This window comes from Megascapheus bottae, chromosome 10, assembly GCF_031878675.1.
Source record: "Megascapheus bottae isolate mThoBot1 chromosome 10, mThoBot2.hap1, whole genome shotgun sequence".
Lineage (NCBI taxonomy): Eukaryota > Metazoa > Chordata > Mammalia > Rodentia > Geomyidae > Megascapheus > Megascapheus bottae.
The window spans coordinates 55170869-55179846 of record NC_143518.1 but is presented as its reverse complement, the minus strand read 5'-3'; positions in this window follow the sequence as shown (position 1 = coordinate 55179846).

The window sequence follows — 8978 nt, the reverse complement described above, 5'->3', positions numbered from 1 at the left end:
TTTGGTTATTGTTTTATTTTGGTTGGTTGTAAGACTTGAACTCAGGGCCTGGGGGCTGTCCCTGAGCTTTCACTCATGGCTAGTGCTCTACTACTTTGAGCCATAGTGCCAATTCTGATTTTCTGGTAGCTTTGAATTACAATCCTCAGTTCTCAACTTCCTGAGTAGCATGAGCCATCGGTGCCCAGCTTATACATGGGGGGACAGAGGGGTAAGTGAGAGCATGTGCTAGAGATGGAACTCGTATTTGCTAGGTAAGCTTTTAAGGGTACTGGTATATTCAAAGCAAGCTCCTGAAGCAGATAAGAATGCTAAGAGCCCACATTCCCTCTGGCACACGTATAACTACAAGACTTTGTAAGATGATGGTTCCTGGACCATTCCATTCTGGTAGCAGTGGCAGTGGTGGTACTGGACAAGAGCTCTATTTTTTTTTTTTTTTGCCAGTCGTGGGGCAGTCCTGTGTTGCCTGTGACCAGTTTATGACACGATCTGGGATGTCAGGAAGGCTGCTAGACACAGTCCAGTGCTTACGATGGAAGTCACGGCTAAAGAGAGCAATTGTGTGGCCAGATACATAGAGTTCCAAGTCAAAGGGTGTGAATGTGAGAATAGAAAATCAAGCTTTGGAGTTCTTTAACTCTTAGAAGTTTGCAAAGAATGAGCCTAGCAGAGCAAGTGAAAGAGGGGCTGGTGGCTCACACCTATAATCCTTGCTTCTCAGGAAAGGCTGAGATACGAGGACTGTGGTTTGAAGCCAGCCTGGGCAGAAAAGTCCATGTTTTTATCTCTAGTTAAATATCCCCTCCCTCCCAAAAGATATTAGTGGAGCTGTGCCTCAAATGTAGAGTACTACCCTTGAGCAGAAAAGCTGAGGGACAGTGCCCAGGCCCTGAGTTCAAGCTCCAGGACCTGCACAAAAATAGAAGATAAAATAAAAAAAGGTAATTTTTTTAAAAGAGGTAGAGCCAGAGCTAGAAGCAGGTTCTGGAGAAAATGTGGTCTTCTGCCTGGAAGGTAAATGACTCCAAGAGAGGAATTAGCGCTGGTAAGGCCCATGCAGACTGGACTTGGCAACCCCAAAGGTCCCCGCATGAGAGCTGAACACTCGGCGAGCAGGGCCTTCCCCACCAGCACAGCTGTTGGAGCTCTTCAGATCTTCCATTTTTCAGTCTTAGATTCATCTACTTTACAGTGAACCCAGGTGAGGCCAGTTTCTTAGGCTTACTTCCATTACAGGACGAAATCACACAGAGCCTTGCATTGACAATGCAAAATCCTAAAACTCTAAATCATATCTTCCTCAGGGTGCCAGTGTGGAAATCGACAGTGGAAGGGGGTTAGCTTGTCATAAACTACATCTGCAGACCATGCGGTGGTGACATTGTCAATGTTAGAACAAAAATGGTGTCTTAAAGGAATTTTTAAGTGGATTCTGATTTTTTTTTTTTCTTGCCAATCCTGGGGCTTGAGCTTGGGGCTTGAGCACTGTTCTTGAGCTTTGTCAAGGCCAGAGCTCTACCACTTGAGCCACAGCACCACTTCCAGCTTTTTCTATGTATGTGGTACCAAGGAATCGAACCTGGCTCTTCATGCATGCTAGGCAAGCACTCTACCTACCACTAGGCCAAACTCCCAGCCCCAAAGATTTGGAGCTTTTGCTATTTATTTATTTTTGCCAGTCCTGGGGCTTGAACTCAGAGCCTGGGCATTATCCTGGGACATTTTCTGATCAAGGATAACACTCCACCACTTGAGCCACAGCACTTCTGGCCTTTTCTATGTATGTGGTACCAAGGAATGGAACCCAGGTCTTTATGCATGCTAGGCAAGCACTCTACCACTAAGCTATGCTCCCAGCCCAAGCTTTTGCTACTTTAAACTACATTTCAAATCTCAAGGAAGAGATCTCATTTCTTATTCCTTTTTTCTTTCTTTCTTTCTTTTTTTTTTTTTTTGTAGGTTGTAGGGCTTGGACTCTGGGCCTGGGTACTGTCCCTGAGCTTTTTCAAGGCTATTGCCTTGAACCACAGCATTACTTCTGGTTTCTAATGGTTAACTGGAGATAAGAATCTCACAATCTTTAGTTCCTGGGCTGGCTTTGAACCGTGATCCTCAGATCTCAGCCTCCTGAGTAGCTAGGATTGCAGGTGTGAGCTGCTGACCAACAATCCAGCACTGTTTTTTCTCCGCATGCGCTCGTATGCTCTCGTGTGCACATGTGCATGTATTGGGTCTTGAACTCAGGGCCTGGGTGCTGCTCCTGAGCTTTTTTTTTTTTTTTTTTTTTTTTGCCAGTCCTGGACTTGAGCTCAGGGCCTGAGCACTGTCCTTGGACTTTCTCAAGTCTAGAGCTCTACCACTGGAGCCTCAGTACCTCTTCTGGCTTTTCTATATATGTGGTACCAAGGAATCGAACCCGGGTCTTCCTGCATGCTAGGCAGGCACTTTAACCACTAGGCCAAACTCCTGGCCCTGCTCCTGAGCTTTTATTTGTTGTCTTTTGCATTAAAGGCTAGTGCTCCACCACTTGACCCACAGCTCCACTTTCAGCTTTTTGTGGTCAATTGGAGGTAAGAGTCTCACTGACTTTCTTGCCCAGGATGGCTTTGAACTGTGACCCTCAGATCTCAGCCTCCAGAGTAGCTAGGATTACAGGCATGAACTATTGGCATCTAGCAGCTCTTTTCATTTTTACCTAGTTAGCAAACCACCTACGAGTCTCACATTGACCTGTGTATTATTTTTCAACACAGTTCTGAAAAAAGCCCAATTCTGTTCGCTGAATTGAGTTGGGCTCTAGTGGCGCTAATCCTAGCTATCAGGAGGTTGAGATCTGGCATATGAAAGTCAATGAGACTCCATCTCCAAAATAACCAGCAAAAAGCAAGGCTGGAGACGTGGCTCAAATGGTAGAGTACCAGCTGAATAAGCAAGGTAAATGAGGGCAAGTCTCAGTTCAAATCTGAGTACTGACAAACAAAACAGGAACAAAACCATACCAAGAAACAGTACACGAGCACAGAGCAGGTGTGTGCTCGTGTAGAATGTTCACCTACGTTGATAAAAATAAAGGAAAAGGAAAAGTGATTTCACATGGTATATCATTTTTTCCTGGCTCATCTTCTAAATCAAAATGATTTATTTTACAGTCTCCCTCTTTATCATCTGTACCAACTAGACTCTACACCAATCATCAAGTGGTGATAACCAGATTTTATGCACAGCCACTGGCAAAATGGTAATCTCCTAACCCAGTTAGCATGGATGAAGATACAGCACAGACCACTTTAGAGGATGTGAGAGAAAGGCAACCAGAAAGCCATTTTGTTAAAAATATTTATTTAAAAAAATACAATTGTCCATATCTAGTTACACAAGTATCTATTAACATCTACAATTTTGGACTTTATAAATTTGCTACAGTGCTTTCATAAAATCAGCTTGCATTATACAAGGCAAATTCTTGTCAGTTCTTACATAAAATAGTTTTTTTAAGTATCAATTTTTCTTAAAAGATACATATCACTATTACAGAACTTAACAAATTTTTTGCATAAAACTTGGGAAGCAATAGAAATAATGTTCACTCGACTAGTTCCTTAAGCAGTCCCTCATGATGCCTGAGATGCACTGGGAACACCCAAGTTTTCTTTTAAAAGCAGCACATTACAAAGCCCTGGAAGCGCCAGCGCATCCCTCTCCCACTCCCCCACCCCCGACCCCACCCCAAGCCAGCCCACATCTGCTGCAGAGAACCCAAATTCAGAACCCAAGGCCTGAGCTACAGGTGTCGACTCCAGATGTGGCCCTTTTCCCTAACGGTTAGTGCAGCTGCTCAAATAGAAGTCAGGAGTTTTGTCCACAATTTACTTTTTTTTTTTTTTTTGAAAAAGAAAAGTGATTTTAATAGTTAAAGGTCTCCCTAATGTACACTAAATGAAAATGAAGTAAGTAATAACATCGTGACCACTTCTTGTTCTTTTGAGGAGGTGCGCACTGGTACTGCATGTAGCTGTGGGGCATGCTGGCTCTCATGAGACAGATTTCAGGAAAATAAACAAGGTGGAAATAAACATAGTACTCTTCTCAGCTGGGCTAGGCCGACTGGCAAGTTCTTCCCATCAAGGTCGAGGGCCCAAACTAAGACACGTACAAGCACAGTGTTCCTTCCCTCGGGGCTAAGGTGGAGCACTGCAGCAGAATGTCCATTTGTAAAACTACACATCAGATGAAAGAATGAAGTTTGTAACTTTAACCCACAAACTTCCAGGCTCACTTTGGTTAAACCACCTGTAAGGTATCAGGACCCTACAGTTATTTCCCACTGCTCACGCAGTCCTAGTTGTCTCTTAAAGGCCTTTAGAAAGATCTAGTAGGATCCATGGGAATTTATTAGTCTATTCTTCAAAATGCAAAGTTAAGCTGAGCGTGGTGACACATTTCTGTAGTCTTAACTTTCAAGAGGTGAGCTGAGACAAGGAGACGGCTTGAACCCAGAATTTCAAGGCCAGCCAAGGCAACACAGTGAAACCCAAGCTCAAAAGCAGAGAGAGAGAGAAAGGTAAAAAGAGACAGTGAAGAAGGAAGGGAGGGAAGGAGGATGAGAGGGAGGGAGGAAAAGAGGAGGAGGGAGAGAAGGAAGGGAAAGTAGGAGAGAGGGGAAAATAAATAAAAACTGCAGTCTTTTTGATTACCTGGTTAATAAAGAGCATAATCTTAAGAAACTAGTTTTGAATCCATAATTTTGCTTCAAGTCAAAACTAACCAGAAACAAAAATGAATGGACTAAGTTTCACACTTAACCTTTCCTAGCCATAAAGATAAATGCAACTGTTAGAAGGCAAAAGTGAAGAATATGATTGTCATCCAGGGATGGACTAAATAAAAAGCTGCCTTTGATGTTAATTCCACTAATACTGAACAAGGAAGTTTGTAAAATAGGCTACTCTATCACATACACAGTGAACGTAAGAAATGTACACAGAGGCCACTTGTAATACTGCCTCCCAAAACAATGAAATGTCTGGGAATGGACTGTGTTCCCTACATAGCAGGCGATGAACAACAATGATAAAGCAGGGGGAAAAAAAACAAGAACAAAAACCCTTGTAACTGGATACTTTCCTAATGTGTAAGTATAGGCTATCAACTGCAAATTATCTTTAAAACCATAAATGTCTACAAAACACAATACTGAAATCTTGCAATTGTTTAACATCTCTAAAACAACACACTTTAAAGAAGCCAGAGCATGGGGGGGGAGGGAAATGGGTACCTAGACATGTGAAAGGGTATCAATGTATGTGAATTAATGCACCTTCTATCTGGCAAATATCATGTAACCCTTTTACTAATTACAATAAAAAAAAAAAAAGAAGCCAGAGCAGCCCAGAACGTAATCCACAATTCACTTACCCCCACAAGTGAAAAATTAGTCCTTCCCGACCCCCTGGTATCTTGATGTCAACATTAAATAGTGATCATTACGTGCTTCCAGTTATTAAAAATGAGCAGTACTAATAATAATAGGGCCCAAAAAAGTGCCAGTTTATTGACACCAATATGGAGCCTCACCCTGACCGTGAACAGACCTGTCACCCCTGACCAGCACTCCAGGCCAGCCACAGGGCATCCTTAGTGTCTCCCTTCATCCCATTCAGAGATGCCAGGCCTGGAGAGCACAGCTCAGAACCCTAACCAGGATGAAAGCCAGAGTGGTCCTGAAGAGATGGAACCAAGGCGAGGCTGAGAAGGTACGAGGCCCTCATCGCTCTCTGCAGTTTCTGCTAGCACTGCTATGCACAGCTGAAGCTAAACCAAGCCACAAGTCCTCCACTGCCAGATTAACTCATGGCCAAAGCTCTACATTTCAGAACTGCTCTATTTTATTTACACCTCCATCTAACAGAAGACTTCACAAGAAAGCAAACGAATGTGAAAACTTCAGGAATACACATCCTTAAGTGCCCAACAATGCATGTACAGAAGATTAAGAGGATTGTGTTTAAAGTATATCACATTTAAGTGATATGTTTTTTAAAATGGTGGCAAGCAATTAATTAGTCTTTAAGGCCTATGATTGTGCATTTTCAGATCTGAAGTGAGCAAGGCATTCATCCCTAAAAAACGGCAACTACAAAGTGCAGGCCATTTGTTTTTTTAGTTTTAATATAAAATAAGGAGGATCCACATCTTAGTCTAGAGGATTGAATAATACATGTTCTCTCTGAAAAATAGATTTGCACACACTCAGTCAAAATAGCAGTATATACTGACATAATACACACTCAGCCAATAAATCAGAAAGATAAAAACGTTGTAGTCTTTCAAAACTTTAAACCAAATAAAAGTCTTGATTTATATTTCATTCAAGAAACTAACATTCAAGAGACCTGCTGGCATCCTCATGAACTTCTCTGTTAATCTTTCAGGTCAAGTCATGGGGTCTAGTGTGTGTGTACCTCAACTGTCTACCTGCCTGGCTGTGTGAAGCCCTACTTTTGTTTGATTGCTGCACCACAAAGTAAAGGAAAATAAGTTGGCACTAGGACTCACCCCTGTAATCCTGTCAGGAGGCTGAGAGCTAAAAGTCAGCCTGGGCAGAGCAGTCCAAAAGACAACATCTCTGATTAACCACCAAGAAGCCAGAAGTAGAGCTATGGCTCAAATGGTAGAGTGCTAGCTGTGAATGAAAAAGCTAAGAGACAATACCCAGAAACTGAGTTCAAGACCCCAGTATACCACACACATGCGTGTGCACGCACACACACCATTAATAACAGCTTAATTTTCTGGGTTTCTGGCAGTTAAAAGCAAGCACTTCCCCTTGCATACAACCCAGCTGGAATTTCCATTGTCCACAAGGGCTAAGCACAAATGACAGCACCCTAGAAATGGTTCCTTTCTAGTGGGCTCGCCACATGACCCACTCAGCTTCAGAAAAACACATGCCTGCAAATGGAGCACTGATAAGGTCCTCTGTCCACCTCTCCCATCTGCTGTCCATAGGCTAGAGAGTAACTAGGCTAGCACCAGGCTCCACTGTGTACAAGAAGTGAAATCAAACGCCTGCTTTCCTTGTTCAATACACCGTCACCCACAAAACTATCTGACTCTTAAGATTAAGTAAAACTTCATTTTCAGTCAGCAGGGATCCAACAATGTGGAGAGGGAACAGAACAGCTCCTTTTAGAAAGCACCAGCACTGAAAACCTATGTGTTGATCTCAGAGCTGGAAGACAACTAACACACTTTCCATAAAACCCTTTCTCTGAAGGCACAATTATGATTGCTCTGTGGCTCTTTGTAGTCCTGTGGATTGGACCCTTAACCACTCAGTTCCATCTAACCACAATTCAGACAACAAACTACAACATGAAGTCTTTTCAACCTTCCTTTTGGCCAAGGAAATTCTCTCAGGGGCTGTGCTAGCCTTCCACATTTGTTTCTCCAAATATGAATGCTCTAGAGATTTCTGCCATGGAATTTAGTTAATAAAGTGATCAACAGAGCCAGCCAATCAAGCAAAGAATTCCAAGTACGGAAAGACTAAACACACAAACACACACACACACACACACACACACACACACACACACACACCTTTAAAAAATCCAATATATGCAAAGACCTCAAAGTTGTTATATAAATTCTGAATTTGTTGATAGATTACAAGGCCAAAAGCAAATTAGGAAAGTAAAAATAAGAGTCATGCCTAATACAAAAATGAAAGAGACAGTAGGCAAAAACAAAACAAAACAAAAAACCAAAAACATGCACGAAGCTCTGGAGAACATTTGCTATTGGGTTACCTGGCAACTTACATAAAAGAATGGGAAATTTCAAAACCTGAGGGCTTTGCAAAATTTTCAGAAAGTATGTGAAATCTCAAAAGCCTCTCCTAGGAAATTCCGTTTCTTCTAGGAATCTGCCACACATTACAAAAAAGAGAAAATATGGCTTGTTGAGATTCAAGTGAGAAGTCGTGTGCCACGGGTGTGGACATGGGGGAGAGTGGTCTGTGTGATGAGTCAGAAGGGCAGAGCAGATCTGCTGGCAGCCCTGAACCAGGGGGTCCTTCTTCACCTGCTGGCAGACTGCAGAACATGCTGCACACAAGCACATAAGCTTCATCCTTTTTCTTTCTTTTTGGTTGGTCATGGAGCTTGAACAATGTTAGGGCTCTACCACTTTCAGCCACAGCACCACTTCTGGTTTTCTGGTGGTTAACTGGAGATAGGAGTCTCACACGGAGTCTCCTGTCCAGGCTGGCTTTGAATCACGATCCTCAACTCTCAACTGCCTCAGTAGCTAGGATTACAGGTGTGAGCCCCCAGTGCCCGACTCCTATAAGGATTTTTAAGACATTACATTTTTGTGTTCAAAAACTTTTACTACTGATCAAGGTGGAGATTACTTTTCTGAAATACTGAGTGCCTAGAATGGTGCTTAAATAACTAGATATCTAAAGCTACAGTTTAAGAATGTGAGAATAGGGGCCAGGAGTTTGGCCTAGTGGTAGCGTGCTTGCCTAGCATACATGAAGACCTGGGTGCAATTCCTTGGAACCACATACATAGAAAAAAGCTGAAAGTGGTGCTGTGGCTCAAGTGGTAGAGCTCTAGCCTTGAGAAAAGACCAAGGACAGTGCTCAGGCCCTGAGTTCAAGCCCCACAACTGGCAAAAAAAAAAAAAAAAAAGAATGTGAGAATCACTGAACAAGTTCTGAGAGCCAGACACCACAGCTGTGGTGTGGAGGGAAGCACAGAAGTACAGTACCATATGTAGGCAGCTGGAAGAGAAGGCCTTGCCTCCATTTACACAACAGCCAGTCCTGCCTTGAGTGACCAAGAGTGTATGAAGTACATAGATCTTCAAGGAATTTTCCAGTTAAAACAAAACAAATCCAGCACCCTGTATATGTTTATGAGCTTAAGTCTCTCCATCAAAACTTACAAGAAAAAAATTCCATCTAA